This window comes from Strigops habroptila, chromosome 1 (genome assembly GCF_004027225.2).
Source record: "Strigops habroptila isolate Jane chromosome 1, bStrHab1.2.pri, whole genome shotgun sequence".
NCBI classification, from domain to species: domain Eukaryota; kingdom Metazoa; phylum Chordata; class Aves; order Psittaciformes; family Psittacidae; genus Strigops; species Strigops habroptila.
This window is the reverse complement of record NC_044277.2, coordinates 22,967,803-22,986,385: the sequence shown is the minus strand read 5'-3', so window position 1 is coordinate 22,986,385 and position 18,583 is coordinate 22,967,803.

Sequence of the window (18,583 nt, the reverse complement as noted above, 5' to 3'; positions counted from 1 at the left end):
GAGATTCCACTGGGGACACTTTCCACGAGTGCTTAATGAAAACCTTTCTGCTGGATTGCAATGCAATTGCCCCTTGTAAGTAAACTTGTAGTAATCAGCGGGAGAAATTACGCTGTCAGGCTATCTCTTGCTCGCCAGTTTTGCTGCCTAAACTTTTGTGGGGTCATGAGTTGCTGACATTTTTATGTCTTTGGAGCATGTGTGCTCATCACTGCTTTTTTGGGGTACTGCATGTCCTTGCTGCAAGAAGCTGTAACAGCAGAAGGACTGCTGCATGCTGGGTAAGGACCCAGGGCTTGCAGCTGCCAACATCACTGTGTTTTTCGAGCATGTATATAGTGGCATTTTGCTAGTAGCTATATGCTGGTTTGTGTTGTTTAGAGAAGAGATTTCACTTGGGCAGGAGAGGCTGAATTTTGTTGGCCTACATCAACATAGTATGAGAATGCATAGAAACTCGGGGCAAATCATGCTGACTTCTGACGGTAAACCTCTATAGCACTGGACAGCTAAGATTTGTCCCACACAAGCACACCTTACCAACCCATTGCCGGCAGATGTTCTGCTCTTAGCTGATGTTGCTCTTGATAACTGAAAAAAACAACTCTGACACAGGAGCATAAAAGCTAGCAGAACTGTGTAGATGAATATATGCCATGAGATGGTTGCTGTTTTTCTTTTACAGTGTCCCTACCTTTTGTCTCATTTTATGCACTATTAGAATGTATTTATTTGCTGGCAGACTGCTTAAATGGAAAGACAAACAAGTCAGGGTCAACCCTGGAATACTTCTTCCTAGGAAGAACTGAAAAACAGTGCTTCTTGGAAACTTAGGAGTATTTCTTTTCAGCTCCTTAAACTGAAAAAGAAGTGGAAATAAAAGCTGAAGGTTGCATTGATTAGCAGTCCATATTTACCTGCCTACAGTGCAAAGCAACAAAGAAAAACTTTATATGAAGAAAACAGCTTCTAGTGGTACTGAAATACAGTGTGGACCTAGAGGAGACTTTTGGGAGATTGAGTCAAAAAAACCCCAGAAAATAGTTTGGTAAAGTAAATAAATGTTGTAAAATGGAAATTGCAAGCATGCTTCTAAACAAGGGTAGCCGGTGCACTGGTAATTCTTTCAGGCTGTTATAGTATGTTCCCACTTCAAATATCTTTTGTGTTTGAACCTGTGCTGGCAGCTTTTCAAAGGAATCTCATACTTTCTTTCCTCTCCCTCCCCACTTTGCATAATAATTAGTATGTGAATATGCTTGTGATTTCTTCTTATTATTTTAATACAGTCACATTTTAGAGACTTCAATAAAGTTCAGAGCTCCACCAAAGCAGTCCTTGCTCCAAAAACCATGCAGACTAAAAGGACTGGAAAAACAAAGCACAGTGAAATAGCACCTCTGTGCAGGGAGAAGCATGGTGCTAAGCAACTGTCCTATCAGAGGAGATCCAGGATCCATTCAGGCAGTATCCTGTGCCTAACAGCACACTGCACCAGTTGCTTCATATACTGTATAATAGAAGGTGAAAAAAATCCAGCAGTAAGAAGTGTCATCTGTCCTCACATTAGATTTAATTCCCCTTTCCAGGAGTCAGATACCAGCTTATTCCCTGCAGCACCAAGTTACAATCAGATAATTCTGATTATTTTTGACATTCATATCTATCCAATCCCTTTCTTGAGTATTAAGTTCTTCACTTTGACGCTGTTCCTATCAGTGTAATCACAGCAATCCTGTAAAGATACATCCATATGAAGACCTTCAATCAACTGAATTGTCTTAATGAGTTCAGAAGTATGTGAGATGGCTCACACACATGATTTCTGGATGGGGGGCAGGGCTAGGATTTTGCCCACCGTAGTAGCTTGTAAAGTCTGGGAAGCTGAGCACAGGTCTCCTCAGCTCCAGCCTCTCCCTGATTTACAATTGAAATTCTGAGGACGGAAGAACAGCAATCCAGAAGCCCAGAACCTGCAAATTAAAGGAGAACAAAACTATGCATTTAGTGAATAATGCAAAATATAAGAAAATAATGTAAGAGATGGATGTGATGGAAATACCTTTCCCAAGACTAAGTGGGTATTGATATATTTCAAACCTATAGACAGATTTGTGCATGTTGCTGGCTAAAGAGTCTTGGGGGGTGGAGCTCTAGGTTTTGTTGTTGTACTGCTTTACTTGCTCTTATTTATTGCTTCTTGGTCAGGACAATGTAAGACATAAGTAGAGTGTTCTTTTCCCTCTGACCTGGGATTAATGATAGCCATGCCAAGATTTCTCTATCCTTCTGACTGTTTGATGATGGAGAAAAAAGATGGCTTATTAGCACTCATCCTTCTTGCTCCTTGGCTGTGGAAGGATTAACAAAGGAAGGTAATTCAGGAAAAAATAATGGAAAACCAGTTTAGGGAAGCAATTTAATTGTAAATGGAGCAAATGAAGAAAGAAGGAATCACTCTCAGGAGTCAGCCGAAATCCTAAATTCAAATAATGCATGTACAGTTTTACATGAGATTGTTTTCATGTCCTATGTCCTCTCTCTTGTTGGAAGCAAAAAGAAAAGCTGTACATTAGTGGTTAAGTTCGAGATGTAGTGGGTGCAATAGCCAATTTTTGAGGATGGAATATTTTCTTGCATGACTTACAGCAACGCATATATAACTATTTAATCATTGTGTGTTATCTCTTTCCAGAGATACAGTCCCAGACACTTACAGCTTATAAGACATGATATGTAAAGAATATACAGAATGTACAGGAAAGAGACAGGTAAACAGGCGTATATCTGACAGATATTTACTTGTGTAACATTTTTATTCAAACAGTTGTTTTGTTACCCTCAGTGTAAGAGGGCTCTCAAGGACAGCAGCAGTTTGAGAAAAACATATTGTTGCATCCCACTAGCATGCTTCCTGACCTGTGTAACAGAGGGCACAGCTCCAGCTGCAAACATGTACCATACAGACTGTGCACTGAAAAATACAAACTACAAACTGGGCCACCTCAAATAAATAGGTGGAGCAGTCAGGTTGGCAGGGACAGCCATTATTTTATAGTAACATGCATTTCAACCTCCTCCTCAAGGTACATGCCCAATGAAGGACATTATTATTACAGTCTTTTCACTTAGGCATAAAGTTCATGAATATAGGAGTACTGTGTTGAATATTAGAGCAAAATTCTTCACTGTCTTCCTGCTACAGCATCTTTTTGGAAATGCACCAAGAGCTTTGATTCTAGCGATGCTTACCTGCAAGCACCTGAGTAGTCCCATTGACTTAAATAAAACCAATCTAGAGGTTAAATTCAAGTGTTTGCAGATTAAGACCCATGTTTGTATTGTAAGATCTTATTTACAGAAGAAATAGCACTCTTTTACCTAAGTGTTTGTAAAAACCACACCTTTATTTAAATAAGCACCATGTTACTTGTGCAGGAGGCTGCCATGTGAGGAGCAGAGGCCCCACCTCCGTTCCCAGCAGTATGAATGAAGGCAGTGATGGCTCTCAGACAGCTGGAAACCATCCATGAGTGACATGGTATTGTCATGGTCTGAAGTCCCCAGGGAGAAGGCCACTGTGACCGTGCAAGGAGCAGGAAAACCTCCTCCCTTTTCATCTGTTTCATAGAATCACAGAATGGTTTGGGTTGGAAGGGAGCTTAAAGGTCATCTAGTTCCAACTGCCCTTCCATGGACAAGGAGCCCCTTCCACTAGACCAGGTTGCTCAAAGCCCCATCCAGCCTGGCCTCGCAGTCTGCTGTAGGTCCTCACACCACTAACACATCCACCCTATAAAACCGCAATCCCGCGTAGCAGGCAGCCCCGCACCGAGAGGGTTTCTCCCCGGGAAGGGCTGGTGATGGTACATGGATGGAGTTTTTAGGCCTCCTCCCCGAGAAGCCAGGGTCGGGCGGGAGCGCCCGTGCTGCGCCCGCCTCGCCTCAAAGGAGCCCACGAGGCGCCACGGCCCGAGCCGCCAGCAAGGGGGGTTCACCCGCCCCGCCCGCAGCGCAGGACCGGCACGGGCTGGGTGCAGGTCCCAAGGCCGGTTCCGTTCGGCTTCAGGCGGCCTCGGCGCGGCCCGCCTCCTTCCAGCCCCGCGGCGGCTCCTCCTTCCCTCGTCCCCAGCCAGCCGGCCGGGCTGAGGTGAGGGCTGTGCCGCCGCCGTCCGATCCGCACGGGGAAGGTGCGTGTTTGCTCTCTCCCCTCCTCATCCTTCTCTTTTTCTCCTCCTTACAGCAAGTCGCTAGCGCGGGGAGCGCTCCCTTACGCTGCCGGCAGCCGCCGCTCGCCCGGGCCGCGCTTCTCGCCGGGCTGGGGGCACGGAGGGCACGCAGGCCGCCATCTCCGGCGCCCCGGCGGGGCTCAGCACTGGCTCCTTCTCTTGCCCATGCCTTGCTTTGGAGCCTTGCCAGGATATGCTGGCGTCCCTCCCGGAGCGGGGCCTCCAGCCGCTGGGCCGCAGCCTCTGGTGCTGCTGGGTCAGCCCAGCCCGGGGCCGATGGGCTGGAGTCCTCCTGGGCCCACCTTACGCCTACCTCCTGCCCTTCTGTGAGGCAGACAGACACCAGCTTGGTCGCCCTTCAGGAACACGGAGGCTCCATCGCGTGACAAGAAATGCCTGCTTACCGTCGTGTTCCTCTTAATTTTAAACGAAATACCGACGTGAAGTTGTAGTTGGCAGTAGCACACGTGCTTGGGGGACACACGGTCAGTGTTAGGCAAGGCACGGTGGTCAGCCGTGGTCAGCAGAGTTGACAGCAGTCACTGACTGGTGACTGTGCTGCTGCAAATGGATAAACCCATAAATAGCAGATGGGCGCATTAGATACTTAGTTCCAGTTTATAGCACACTTCATTGTGAAGAGGTCTCAGCATGTAAGGTGGTTTAGTGCTTCTGAGTAAGAAATTATAGTAACTGGTACCCATTAGATTTGTTTTGGCAGGGCTTTATTCTTCAAAAACTACGTTTTTCGAATTGATGCAAAAGGGAAAAGTGTGTAAGAAGAGAGGCATTTTTATATATACACAATTTTTATATATGTATATATGCATATACGTATTTTATAGATGTGTTAAAATACATATGAGGGAGAGAAAAGTGAGATATAAAAAAAACCCCATGAAAAAAGTAAGTTTTGCAAGCTGAATCAGATTTTGCTAAGGAAGCATTAGATATGGAGGAGCGTTTTGAATCTAGAGGTTGTGTCTTACAAGGTACAAGTCTGCTCAGAACTGAAGAGAAAATTCGAAGTACAAGTATTTCTGTTTGCTTGTTGATTATTTGTTTCATCCTTCAAACTGCAGAATTTGTGGGACCTGCATGAGCACCCGAAGTGCCTGCTCAGAGAGGGCCATACACATGCAACACCCAAAATCCTTGTTTCTTGTTTCGTAAGCCTTAGTTTTCAAGATTCTGCCTGTGTTTTTCACTGTGTTAAAAATGAGATTAATTTTAACTATTTCTACTCACTCTTTTGTAGTAAAAGACTGTAAGAGTGTTGTAATCTATCAATGAAAGGGAAACATGTGGGTGTTTCTTCTTATAAAGCAATACTTGGTGTGACTGTAGAACAGATTCCCAGTGTGGGAATGGAAGAATTGCTTACATTAACATCTATCTAGAATGTATCTCTCTATTTTAGCTTGAGAAATTAAAAAGATTTAAGCTAGAGTGATAAAAGTTGACCTTGATTTTGCTCTGGTTATTTTTCTGTGAGGATGAAAGCTTTTATTAAAAGTCTTTCTCATGCTTACCTACTATCACTTCTTAAAATCACCTTCCAGTCTCATCTGGTGCTCCCTCTGTTATATTACTTTTTTCAAATAAAGCTCAAACACTTTTTCCCCAGAGAAACCTTACAAAGACTGCCATATCCATGAGAGTTCTTATGTCCCTTGTTTCCTTGTAAGTTTTGCCTCATTTCTTTGGACATATTCACTCCGTTTTGGATAGCATCTCTGAATTGTGCCTTGCAATCAGTTTTTCTTTACCCAAATTTCAAGCTTTCAGATGAAGTCTGTGCAGATAAGCTTGGATCAGGGCCACTGCAGCTTTAGAGATTCACACAAAGCCTTCGTCTTGCCCAATATTGTTTCTTGGTGTTTAAAATATATATAATTCTTTTGAACAGCAGAACAATAAGATGCAAAATCAGATAAGAGCAGATTGCAAATCTGGGCTGGGGAAGAACAACCTGGCATTGACCCCTGTTGGGAGACATCTGTCAGTAAAAGCTCATATAAATTCTTATTTGTTTTAGAACATGGTTTTCCAAATGCCTGCGTGTCTTTAATGCCAAATCCGGAAAGGAAGCAACTTACACAGTCTCTTATTGTTGATATAATTGCACAAACTCATAATGCACATGGGATTCTTTTATCTATTCCTGCTATAGTGTATAAAACTTTCTTAATTTAAGATTGAAAACTTTGTCTGTCATTTCATCCTTCCTTCTCAGTTGTGGGAGGATGAAGATGAAGAATGGCAGTACATCTAAGAGATAGCAGCTGCAGGGGTGAAATATTTTGCTTAAAAAAGTACTTTGTGCGTAGAAATGTACAAAATGATTACAATCTTGAAGCTCTACAGTTCTTTCTGTTCTGTCTCGACAGGAAATATTATCTGTCAAAAACTGCATTGCAGTAATCTTTCATGTTTTTGTTACCGAATGTCTGCAATAATCTCAAAGTAGTGAAATAAATGTAAGTTCTTTCTTCAGTTGACCCTTACATTTTCACTGCGATGGTAATAGTGAATTTTTAGCTCTGATTTGAAATCTCCAAATGCCAATTACTTGATTAATTCAGTATTTCTGACAGAATCTGTGGAGAATGCTCTGCTCTTTTTCGTTTCAGTTTTACAATAGAAGAAAAATTGTATGTCAGTTTGAGAAAAATGTTAACCTTGTTAGCCTGTAGTCTTAATTTGGGTGCCTCGATATTGCAAGAGGCTTGTTTTCTGTTTGTGGAACAGAGAGAATGGACCAGTGATGGTAGTAGGGGGGCACAAATTTTATTATCTCTCTATCTTTCTATCTCTCTATCTATCTATCTTGAATGGAGAGCATACAGACATCCAGTATCCAAATATCCAATAATGATATCCAGTATCATTTGGATTTTTTTTTTTCCTGTCTTGGTATTAATAATAGCAATATCTTCTCAGTCTTTTAAATCTAATTAAGATAGATCTGTTTGATGAATTTTCTCCACAATAGGTTAGAGAAAAATGCAAAAATCCCTTTGGTGCTGTTGCTGCCAAGAGGGATTTGATAGAAGTATCTAATGAACAGACATTCGGATTAAAATGCATCTTGAAGAAGTTATTTATATATGTTGGCAAAATGTTTCTCTTTTTTCTTTTCTGATTGCATACCCATTGCAATCAGAGGTATGGCAAGAGACCTGTGGTCTTAAACCCCGATTTTTAAAGTAACTAATGCTGTTTTGGAAAAGAAAAATTCCAGTCAAATTTATCTCAATTCTATAAGGTAAATTTTAAACCAATAATCTTGATGTTTATAGCGAGAGGAGGTTAATCTAAGGTTAATCCCTTCCAACCCAAACCATTCTATGATTCTGTGTTTTCTTACATCACAGGAAATATAAACAAATCGGATTTATTTTAAACTTGCCCAAGTGACCATCCTGCATTCAGTACAACAGTGGTGATCTCCACCAGCTCAGGATTTGCCCAAACCTGTTTTGTGACCCCACAGATGTAGCATCTGTGCAACTGAGAATTGTCGTCACCCTTGTGCAGCCTGTTTTAGTACTGATGTGAGAAAACAGTGCTGGTTTTAAGTATACCTGTGTTGGGGGTTTTTTTTCTCCTTTCTTTTTCTCCAGTTGCTGGTTACGGTGTCTGATCTTCTACTTAAATGTTGTGATAGTACATTTCCTGCTAGAATACTCTGTATGAAAGGGAATGAGATCACTCTTCCGCCCTCCCCCAATTTTTCTAGCTTTCTTCTGCTACATGTATATTGATGTCCTGCACCTTTTAATTTTCGTGTTACTTTTTTTTCAGAGGAGGCACTTGACTATGAATTTGCATAAAACAAGTGAGTCAAAAGTAACTTTGTGTTTCAAGTAGCCCTACAAAAGGGACTTATGCAATATTATGCATGTGCCAATAGACATTTGAGAAAGAAATGTGCTTTTTTTGAGGCCTTAAAATGAGATCTGAGCTGATAGACTCTGTTGGGAAAGCATCCACTTTTTTTATCTGTATCTTTTGAAGACCAAAGCATAAATTTGATTTATCTGTAATGGCTTCCCTTTCTGCTCTCCACAGGTTTTGAGATTAGTGTTTCTGATCTTGTTGATTTTTACTGTTCTGAATCACAGGCTCTCTCTGGTCATGTTCTCCCATACAAAACTCAAGTGCTCTTCTGTGGCAGACTGTGAAAACACTTCTTGGGAGTTTTAGTTTAATGAAATTCTTTATTGCTTTGGAAGCAGAAAGAATTGTAAGTTAGTAATTTCTTTAAGATTGATCATATACTGCAGTAGGCTATTAATATTCTCTCTTATGACAACTAGATAATGCAGAAAAGTACATTACTAATCTCAGGTAATGTATTCAGTGCTGCCAAAAAAATACACAGAGCAGACAGTTTCTACCAGCAGACAGTTCATCATTTCAGTGATGCACTGTGAGATACCCTAGAAGGAAAACAAAGTCAACTTGATTTTAATTACTTGTTCTGTTTGGCTGTCTTGAAATAGTTGTTGGCAAAGAATCTCTAGAGGGTTTTCAGAAACAAAAAGGTCTCAGGAATAGGCTTGGAAATTTCTGTGCAGGCTCTGAGTCACTGCCCTTTTCTAACTTACCTGAAGCTGCTGCAGAGGTTTCCACCCCAGCCCCTGCCTGTTCTTTGGTCAGTGATTCTCACCCAGGTGGCAGAGCTGTCTGCTCATCAGGCTGCAGGGACTGCTGCAGTCCAATCTTCCTTCTCCATTTTCCCTTTGGCAGTAACCTACTGGTAGTCATGCTTGGGATTAATTTCTGCAAACAAAGGATAAATGTTTTTCACTGGATTAGTTCCAAGAACCAACTGGCTGCCTGACCATATGGACAAGGTTCTGGTGCAAGTGAATGGCAATTTGGAGGGTAGAACCACCGTAGCTGGGATCTAGATAGACTTAAGCCGTGACTGATCCAAATCTTCTGTTGCCCAGTCCACAGGCTGTTAAAATGCACATACATTGATTTTAATATACATTAGTACTGCAGGTATGGTCTGTGATACATGCTTAATTTTGAACTTAACTTCTCATGGCTGAAGAGAAAACTTGCAAAAAGGGTGGTAGTGAGCAGGAATATCTCCGTGGTTGGCCTTCAAAGAGAATGAGAATAGACGTTCTTGTTTCCAACAAGTGATGCTGCCCAAGTCAGCAGGTACATCTTGCTTTGCAGTGCTCTCTGCTGTACACTATTGTCATGATTATTAAGACCTGGCTTAGCAAAACCCAGTATATCCTTTATGGGTGGATCATACTGGGCTTATTGGTAGTTGTCTGGTTTTTCGCTGTTTTGGCATGTCTGGTTATGAGAGAGGAGAAAGTGGCTCAACTGGAAGAAACTTGGAGAGAACAGCTAATGTTGAATGTCAAAACATCTCTTAAAAGTTTGCAGTGCTCATAGCAGGGGACAACATTGCCTCCAGCCTCACATCTAATTTTAACTGGAACAACTAATTTTTTGTTTCATTGGAAAAAGAGATGGTCAGAATAGTATGATAATCTTTCTCTGTTTAGATCTGGTAGCAGGTGAGCTGAAAACTCATTTGCAAGACTTTTTTTCCTAAAGGAAAGAGTGTTTCCCAGTGCCAAGTGGTGTTTCTGTTAGCAGTCCTCTCATTGCTCAAAGTAGGCCTGATGTTTTGGCCCAGAATATTGACTTTGAGTAAAGATAATAGTTTTGACAAAAGAGTGTAAGTTAACTTGTGTTTGTAAGTGAACAAGACTTTATGCTTTCTCCAGTATGGGAATTTTGGGATGACTAGAAATGATATTTTTTTCCCTCACTTTACACTCTCCCACCCAATGTTATCTGTGAAACAAATTTGTGAGAATTGCGTTTTGCTTTATGCTGTAAGCTTTTAGGCTGACAGAAGTCAATGCATGTTTTAAGATTTATTTGAGGAGCTATCATTATCAATAATATGTTTCTTCGATCCATATTATATGGCAAGTTTTATTTGAAATAGAAACATAGAAAAAACCCTGTACAAAGTGAATCCTGCTTTGCCGACCCTGTCTTTAAGTCAGGAGGTGAACCCAGCAGTTAAAAACTGCATTATATATGTGTCTGTAATGCATATTTGATGTTTATATGCTTGGGTTTGGTTGGTTTTTGTTGTTGGGTTTTTTTTTTTTTAATCAGTGCCGTTTTCTTGTGATTATGGTGCAGCCCTCTCAGCTATCTCATCATTGTGTTACACACCACACTCTAGTAAGTCCCGCTGTTATTCATGTACAGGTCACAAGGGTTTACCAGAGTCAGAACAGTTGCGTTTTGAGGGAGTATTGGTCACATTTTCTAATTTTTTTTCCGCTCTTTTCACATGTTTGTTTTCTTCTTCGGTTTTTCCTTATTGTTGTAACTCTGGAAGATACAGCACTTCTCTATTGCTGCTGTTCTCAGTGCATTGGTGTTAAAATTAAATGTATTCAGATGAGAGAGTTGTGGTGGTTCAGCTTGGAGAAGACACCAAGGTGACCTGGCTGCCACCTTTCAGTACTTAAAGGGGGCTTATAAGAAAGATGGAGAGGGGCTTTTTACAAGGGCCTGTTGGGATAGAAACAGAGGTAATGATTTTAAGCTAAAAGAGGGGAGATTTAGACTAGATATAAGGAAGAAATTTGTTATAAAAAGGGTGATGAAACTCTGGAACAGGTTGCCCAGAGAGATGACCCATCTTTGGAAACATTCAAGGTCAGGCTGTATGGGGCTCTGAGCAACCTAATCTAGTTGAAGATGGCCCTGCTCACTGTAGGGGGGTTGGATTAGACAACCTTTAAAGGTCACTTCCAACCCAAACTATTCTGTGATTCTTTGATGACTCTTTTCTGAAAAACCAGAGCATTCAGCCCAGTTGAGCAGCATGCAGACCGGAATGGAAGCATGGGAAAGTTCCTTTCAAGGAGGTTTTATAAAAACAACTGTTGGGAGCTTATCAGTATGTGAACTGTATATAAAAAACTAGATGCACACTGGATAAATGCAACCTCCCAAAATTACCAAAATGAAATGCGCTGTCTAATATCTGTCCCTATGGACAAGTGGCATGGGAGGGATGAAAGTCAGATAATACTAGCTTTTTCCTGGAAGACATTTTCAGCTTTAGTGAGGTGACAGCTGGACTGTTGGCTGCAGGCACTGCTGCAACTGCGGGTGATGGTCTGTGCAAGCTCAGCTGTTCGTCTGGAAGCAGGTAACTTTGCTGTAGAAAAAGCCTTAATCTAGGAATTAAATGGGATAGTAAGTTTAAGAAAAGTAGGCTTTTTGCTGACCTTGCCTGCTGTCCAGTTTAAGCACTTTGTACTCAACAAGTAGGGCTTGTTGGTAAGCATGGAGTAAGGGGTGTAGGATTAGTGTTGCCATCAGATCTGTTCCAGTGGATAACTGGGAAATCATCATTGAGGAGCAGGACTGATACATAATTCATTGCTCAATGCACTGTTTATGTCCTGGCCTGGCTTCCAAATGATTTGAAAGAAGAGCTTTCTGAGGAGTGACCTTAATATGGAAATCAAGGAAGTGTGGGCACCTGTGGTAAGACCGTCGTCCTGAAAGGACTGGCACTTCATTAGGAAGTCACAGATGACTTTTTGGCTGCTTCTGAATGAAGGACCACTTGTAACTTTGTGTAAACTCCACTTCATCAGTTGCCCCTGCTTGCAAGCTAATATATATGATAAAATTGAAGCCAAGTGTAAGTGATCCTCCAATACCAGTTTCATTTTAACTCGGAATTGCATTTAGTTCATGAAGAGGCTGACATTTGCAACATCTGGATTCACTGAAGTAGGCAGAGGCTCCATTTTTTTCCTCATACTAGTAACACCAGAGCCCCAGATGTCAAATAGTCTCTACTCATGCTGTGGATAAAGCCCTCTGAATTTTATACAATTATAACAGGGCAAATGTGTGGTTTTGAAAATTACCATTTATAGCTAAATCAAAGTAAAGTGCTCTAAGTGGGTCGTTTCTGCAAGCTTTTGTCTCCTTAATGATTGGTCTTGGACTAGAAACGGTTAAAGCTGGCATTCCCAAAGCTGTGCTTGCAGGGGGCTACTTAAGAGGTAGGCTAAAAGCCAGAGGTGTCCTAATAGCCTGATCCCTGACCAGTTTGATAACACTGTATCTAAATAGCAATTTAAAGAGTGTTTAAATAGCTTCACTTTTTATTGTGTTCCAGGCATAACTCCTCCAGCAAACTCATAGGGAGCTCGTAGCTGTCGCAATAGTAGAAGGACAGGGGGCTGGCAATGGAGCTGGGAGCTCTCAGGGCTCTGCTTGTCTGAAGTCCCTGTGGCTTCCTGAGTTCAGGTGCAGTCACTCACAGGGCCTGGTGTGTTCTTGGCAGCAGCAGCGAGCTGGTTTTCTCAAAGATGGCCAGTGTAAAAACTTCTCTGGAATCTGGGAGCTGACACTTGTGTGTCAGCTTTGCCTTACGCAGTCTGAACTGTGCAGGAGTATTTAATAAATAGGAGGAAACTTCTGGCTGGTTTGTTTCCTCCTGTACTTTCTTGGCATAATTTAATCTCTGAGTATTATTGATCAGGTGCAGTGTCAGAATCATGTCAGTGCAAAGTCAGGGAGGGAAATGTCTTAACATAATATTTGCAAAGTGATGGTTGTTCACATTCTGTCTTCAGTAGTGTTGCAGATGATGTAAAATGTGTGCCAGAATATGATTTATGTGTATACCTAGTCAGCTTATGTTTGCCAAAGTCAGTATCTTCCCTTAACATGACACTCGAGTACAGCATCAGCTTTTTTATTGTCACATTCGAGACCCTGCTAAGCATCTGTATCAACCAAACGGTACAATGGATAGTTCGGCAGCTAGAACAAAGAACCTATGAGGATTTTAAAGGATAGATTTCTATTTGTTTTTCTAATACCATGAGATTCAAACCATAATTGTGTTGAGAAAGAGTTTCATAGTTTGTTAACTAGTTTCTTCCCACAATTTTTTTTTTTTCCCTTGCCATTTTGGAAGGCTGTCTCCAGTGTAGCTGCTGAATATGTTTTGGCAGTGGTACTTTTTCCATTTATTCTGAAGCTGCTGTTGATATTGGTGCATGTTTGTTCTGTTGTATCTGCAGTACAGTTAACTACAGGTACAGTTGTGTAAGAATAAGGCATTTATTTTTGCTTCGACGGTTATCTGTATTAACAACATTATCTAAAATCTCTCCCCTCCCTTCTCGTTCCCTTCTCTCCTCTTCATTTTCTAAAGACTTCTCCTGATGAAAAATACAACCCCCTCAATTTTCTGGAAACCGTTGCTTCCAGGTCTCTTAAGAAATGCTGATCAAGGCCAATGGCTAATATTTCTGAACCTGAAAACTATACTGTAGGCATATTCTACATTTAGCTTTATTGATAAATCAGTGTGTAAGCATCTCACTAAACAGAAAATGTAGTTTATAACACCATTAGTCCAATGCTACTACACTCCATTTAACATTTTAATTTGAGCACATGAATGGGATTTGAACATATAAATTGCTAATACAGCTACTTTTCCTGATGATAATTCTGCATACTGAGAAATCAACGTAGTCCTTTAAAAGGTGTTTTGTACTCTTGATTCCACTTTGAACATCGTCTCAGGTTTATGTTTTGGCTGCTTCAGGGAGAAGTTTCTTCTGTTTCAGCCATCTGCTTAGAATGGTAATTTATCAAAAGGTATTAAGAAATTGGTGTTCATTCAGGTGTCAGTTATTCTTTGGTTCCAAGAAGTGTGTTCCTCTCTTTCACGTTAAAAAACCAAAGGACTTGTAGCTGGGTGTATGTTTGAGAAATAAATATTCAAAGAGAACTTTAAATTTTCCATTGAGGTATGTTCACAAGGAAATTTTGTACATCTGGACTTCCCTCTATGTATTTTCCCATGCTTAAATTTTGTCTACACAGAAAATTGTCAATACTTACCTAAGATTTGCTAACCTATAGCAGCTCAGTGTAAGCTATTTCACAGGTTATCTGTGTGATGGATCTTCAGAGTCACTACATGAGATTTATGGAGAGAGACATGCCAGCTGTGTTAGTGTGTGAACAAAAATAAATTGAGAACAGACATTTCAGGTATTTATTACTAGCATACCAGATACAGTAATTGTTTATGTTTATAACTATTTTGCTTTCCTGTATTTAAAAAATACCAACACAATTCAAACATCTTTTAAAGTAGAACTTTTGGAAGTAGAATTTCATGGCTCAGAAAAACAGGAATTTTCTTACCAGGCTCACTGGTGTCAGCATTTGTCACTGTGCTCTCTATATAACTGGTGTGTTTACTCTTTAGTGTGCTCTTGAGGCTTTTTTTGGTTGTTGTTTTGTTTTTTTTCCCACTTTGATTTCCGATTGACTTTTTATAATATGACCATTTGCTTCACTGCAGCAAACTTTGGACCACTCATCTTCGCAGTGAGAGGAGAAAGGAGCTGAGTGGTCATGCTAATTGAAATGTCTTTCATGTGGCAACTGAATCACTTGGAGATATCACGTCTGGGTCCCTCCTCTTTCAATTGTTTGTCCATTGTCTGTCTGTACTTGTAAGGCCCTAAAGGCATGTTTGGCTTTGTATATCTGTGCAGTGGGCAGCACTGTGGACCCTGCACCCTCATCTTAACTGGGACTGTTAAATGCCCCTCGGAATAAATAAAAATAAATTAATACTGATTTCTGTTGTCATAACTGACTTTTTTTTTTTTTTTTTTTGGTCCTGCAATAGCAAAATTGTTTGATAATTTTTTGTCTCTTCAATGGCAGTTGAAAAGTAACTAGAAGTTAATGCAGAATCAGAACCACCTTATGCATGGTAGCTGTAGTGCTCCATATGTGCAGCACTGCGGAATAGCTTTGAAGAAGAAATGATGTTGGAGCTTTCTTCAACATCAGAAAGAGGTCTGGTTTTGCTAATTTGTTACTCAAAATTGGCTGAAAACCAGTTTCTTATCAGTCTCTTTAAGGAAAGTGTATTCATCTTGTTTACAGTCTGTCCCTTGCCTTGGTTCTTTACATTTAACCTTTTTAAGCTTGCTTTTGTTTCTGTGTTGCAGTGCAGTCTTCAGTGGGATGGTCGCTCCAACTGTACATTGCTGCTGAACTGTAGCAATTTAGTTTTGATGTTGATATGTTGGAATGCAGTAAGATATTTGAGTACCAGTATTATGCTCCAGTGAATATGATGAAATCGTAAATGACATACTTCATATCTCATGGAAATTAATATCCTTTCCCACCCTTAATATAAGTAAAGAAATGTGCATCATAAAGATCATTTTTCTGTCAATCATAATAAGAAATTCTTGATGCTATGCCTTTTTCATATAGTTGTATTTACAAATTCATCCTTCGTTGCTCTGGGAAGGCTCAGTGGGCATATCCTACAGTAAGGAAGCAAAAGACTAGAATATCAATTTTCTTAACAAGTATAGCAATATGTTCACCAGATTTCTCAGCTTCACAAAACCACTTGAACATTATTGCTATAGCACTATGAGAAACATACCTTTTCTTGTGACTGTAGCAAAGACTATGAAAAAAATCTAGCAATTAAAAAAGATTTTCAGAAAAGTTACAGTTATTTTAGTCAGGAAATTTTATTTGTTAATATTTTTAAATACCTCATCATATTTAGTAATGCTGGATAATTATTGACTTAATTTGGAATTGTGGTGCTACTTACAGTTACTGTAAAATGAGACTGTAGGTATAAAATGGTTGGATAGTTTTGAAAACATTGATCTTGCCTTTTTTGGTTTTTGACGTGTTTAATAATGTGCATAATTATTCTCTGGACTTGAAGTGAAAAATTTTATTCCATGTACAAAGCAAAAAAATGCTTTGTAGGCATGTGGTCATAGAGGAATATTATTATTGTCATTTGTGGAAATTCTAGGAATTTAATTTAAGACTTTATAGTTCTAGAGTTGTATATAATGTATGTAGGTGAGATTATTGTCTGGCATAGTTTTTGTTAAGGCCAGAGAGGTCACTTCATCAGAAAACTTGGCCTGTTGCCCTCCATTACATAATTAGTAACTAAAGTTACTTATTTTGGTGGTTCATTTTGGCAAATATCCCAAATCTTAGTGCTGTATAGTCACATTTGAATCTGGGATTTAGTTGTTAGAAGGAGACACTCCTTCCTGTGTATTTTTGGGCCAAAATCTGGAGCAACATAAAGTATACATGCGTTCGGTAGGACTGAACAGCCTTTTGCTGAACGCTGCTTGGAGGAGCACCAAGAAGTGCCTGTGAGTGTCAGATACTTGGTGAATTGATTCCTTTTGGCTTTCATAGGGCTGATAGACCAACTTGTGACAGTAACAGCCCTGCACTGACTATTGTTAATGAAACTTGGTTTGCTCCTGTTACAACGCCCATCCATCAACTTTAGCAGCTTTTTCTATCTAGAGATATGGGTTGATCATTTGCTTATAGCTCATATTTTCTGCTTTAGTTTCATCCTTTGTCTGGATGCAGTTTGCTAGTGTTTCGATAAAAACTCAGAAAATATTTAGCATCAGAATTGTGGGAATAATTTATGTAAATACAGGATAAAAGATTCCTTGTTGAACATGTTTTCAAAAAGAAACTTACTTTAGAATTTTGGGTGATAGATGCATAAGTATGGGGTCTTGCTGGCAATTCTTGTGTTTGGTGCCCCTTATTTTGTGGCCTCTTGTTTCTCTCTCTTGGGTACTCCATTCTTTTCCATGGCCTAATTCATCTCCTCAGATAAGAAAACACAGAAAACACACAAGATGTTGTGGGAGAAGTTTTCTGTTGTTATACTGCCTCAATGAAAAAGGAGTGCCTTTCTCCTGTAAGAAAGGCTGAGAGAAAAATAAGCGGTTCTGAACAGTTTGTGTCTCAATTATATATTAATTTTTTTGTGAAAACGTACAAGAGATGTGTCTGTCCCAAGGGCCTTTACATTACTAAGGGGCCTACATTAGTAAGAGGCCCCTAATGTTTTGTCTCAGAATGGGTGTGTTTGAATATATTTATTTTTTTCATAAGCCAGTCTTTCAAAGTCTAGAGGCAACCTGTCTTGTTTTTCACACTAGAACAATAGTTGCAGACTTGAAGGAAGTGTCATTGATGTTGAGCATCAAAATACCATAATAATTGCAGCCTTATTCTGTTATGTTTTGGTTTAATTGTCCAAAATAATCTTTCCTACCCTCCCCCCAGTTGTCTTTCAACACCATCAGCTGGCATTAGCTATGTACTTTGGCATTCATTGTAATATGAACAACATTGTGTATTTTGGTGCCTTGATTTCCTAACTGCCTTCCTTTCATTAAATATTTCTGTTCTATTCAGTTGTTCTTATCTAAAAATATTGCTGAATTCCTATCTTTTGTCTCTGAAAATATAATGTACTCCCCTTTGAGAACTGTTCGTATTTTGAATGCTCATTAGAATAATATCAGCTGCTAAGTGGCTGAGGCATTGTTCAGTGGTAATATCTTTTATTTTTACCTTATTTTTTGTCTTAGCTGTCGCTGTTTCTTAGGGAGGTAACAGACTGATTGTTTCTGTAGCTTTGCTGATACAGTACGCTGCACATGGATTATGGTGTGATTCTTCAGGCTTACTGCCATCCGTTTTAGCAGCAGCTACTGAGTAAGATGAGATCATGGTAGCCTGTTACTATTCTGAGGCTTGCAGGTGAAGAGTTAAGTGGGATTCCTTTTACTGCTTCCTTCCTATGTTAAGCTGTACTACTTCCACCGTACACTGTATAAATATAGGGTATGAACTTTTGCCAAATGGGAAGCTATGACTGCAGTATCTCTGGGCACATTTGGACTTTCTCTGTTTCAATCCTTAGCTTTCTTTAAATACTTTCTATTCTCCCCACACAAGTCAGTATCACTATTGGGCATATGTGGTCAAACACTACTAGATCACACTTATCTATTCAAAGATTTCAGGACATGTCTTCAGTTGTAGCGAATCAAGACAGTTCTGAAGTTAGTAAAGGTTGAAACAGCTCTGGTGTTTCCTTTAGAATTTTAGAGTTTTTTGGTCCAAGTAGTAAGATTTCATTTTTTTTTTTTTCAAAGTCTTGTATCCATATTGTGTTGTACTCTTCCTTTCCTTAGCTTTAGATGTAAAGAGGCTCATTTTAAGGACTTTGTAACGTAAGCGGTAACTTTGGCTGTGAGTGTTCCCAAAGCCAAGATTTTCCAACTGATTAAATGTTCTCCCAGATGAGGAAAAGCAGTCTTGGAGAAATGTCTGCTTTTCTGTTTCACTCTTCAAGATCATAAAGCTTTCTCCTCCACCCCTTTATCTTTCTAAGTGGTGGAAGAACT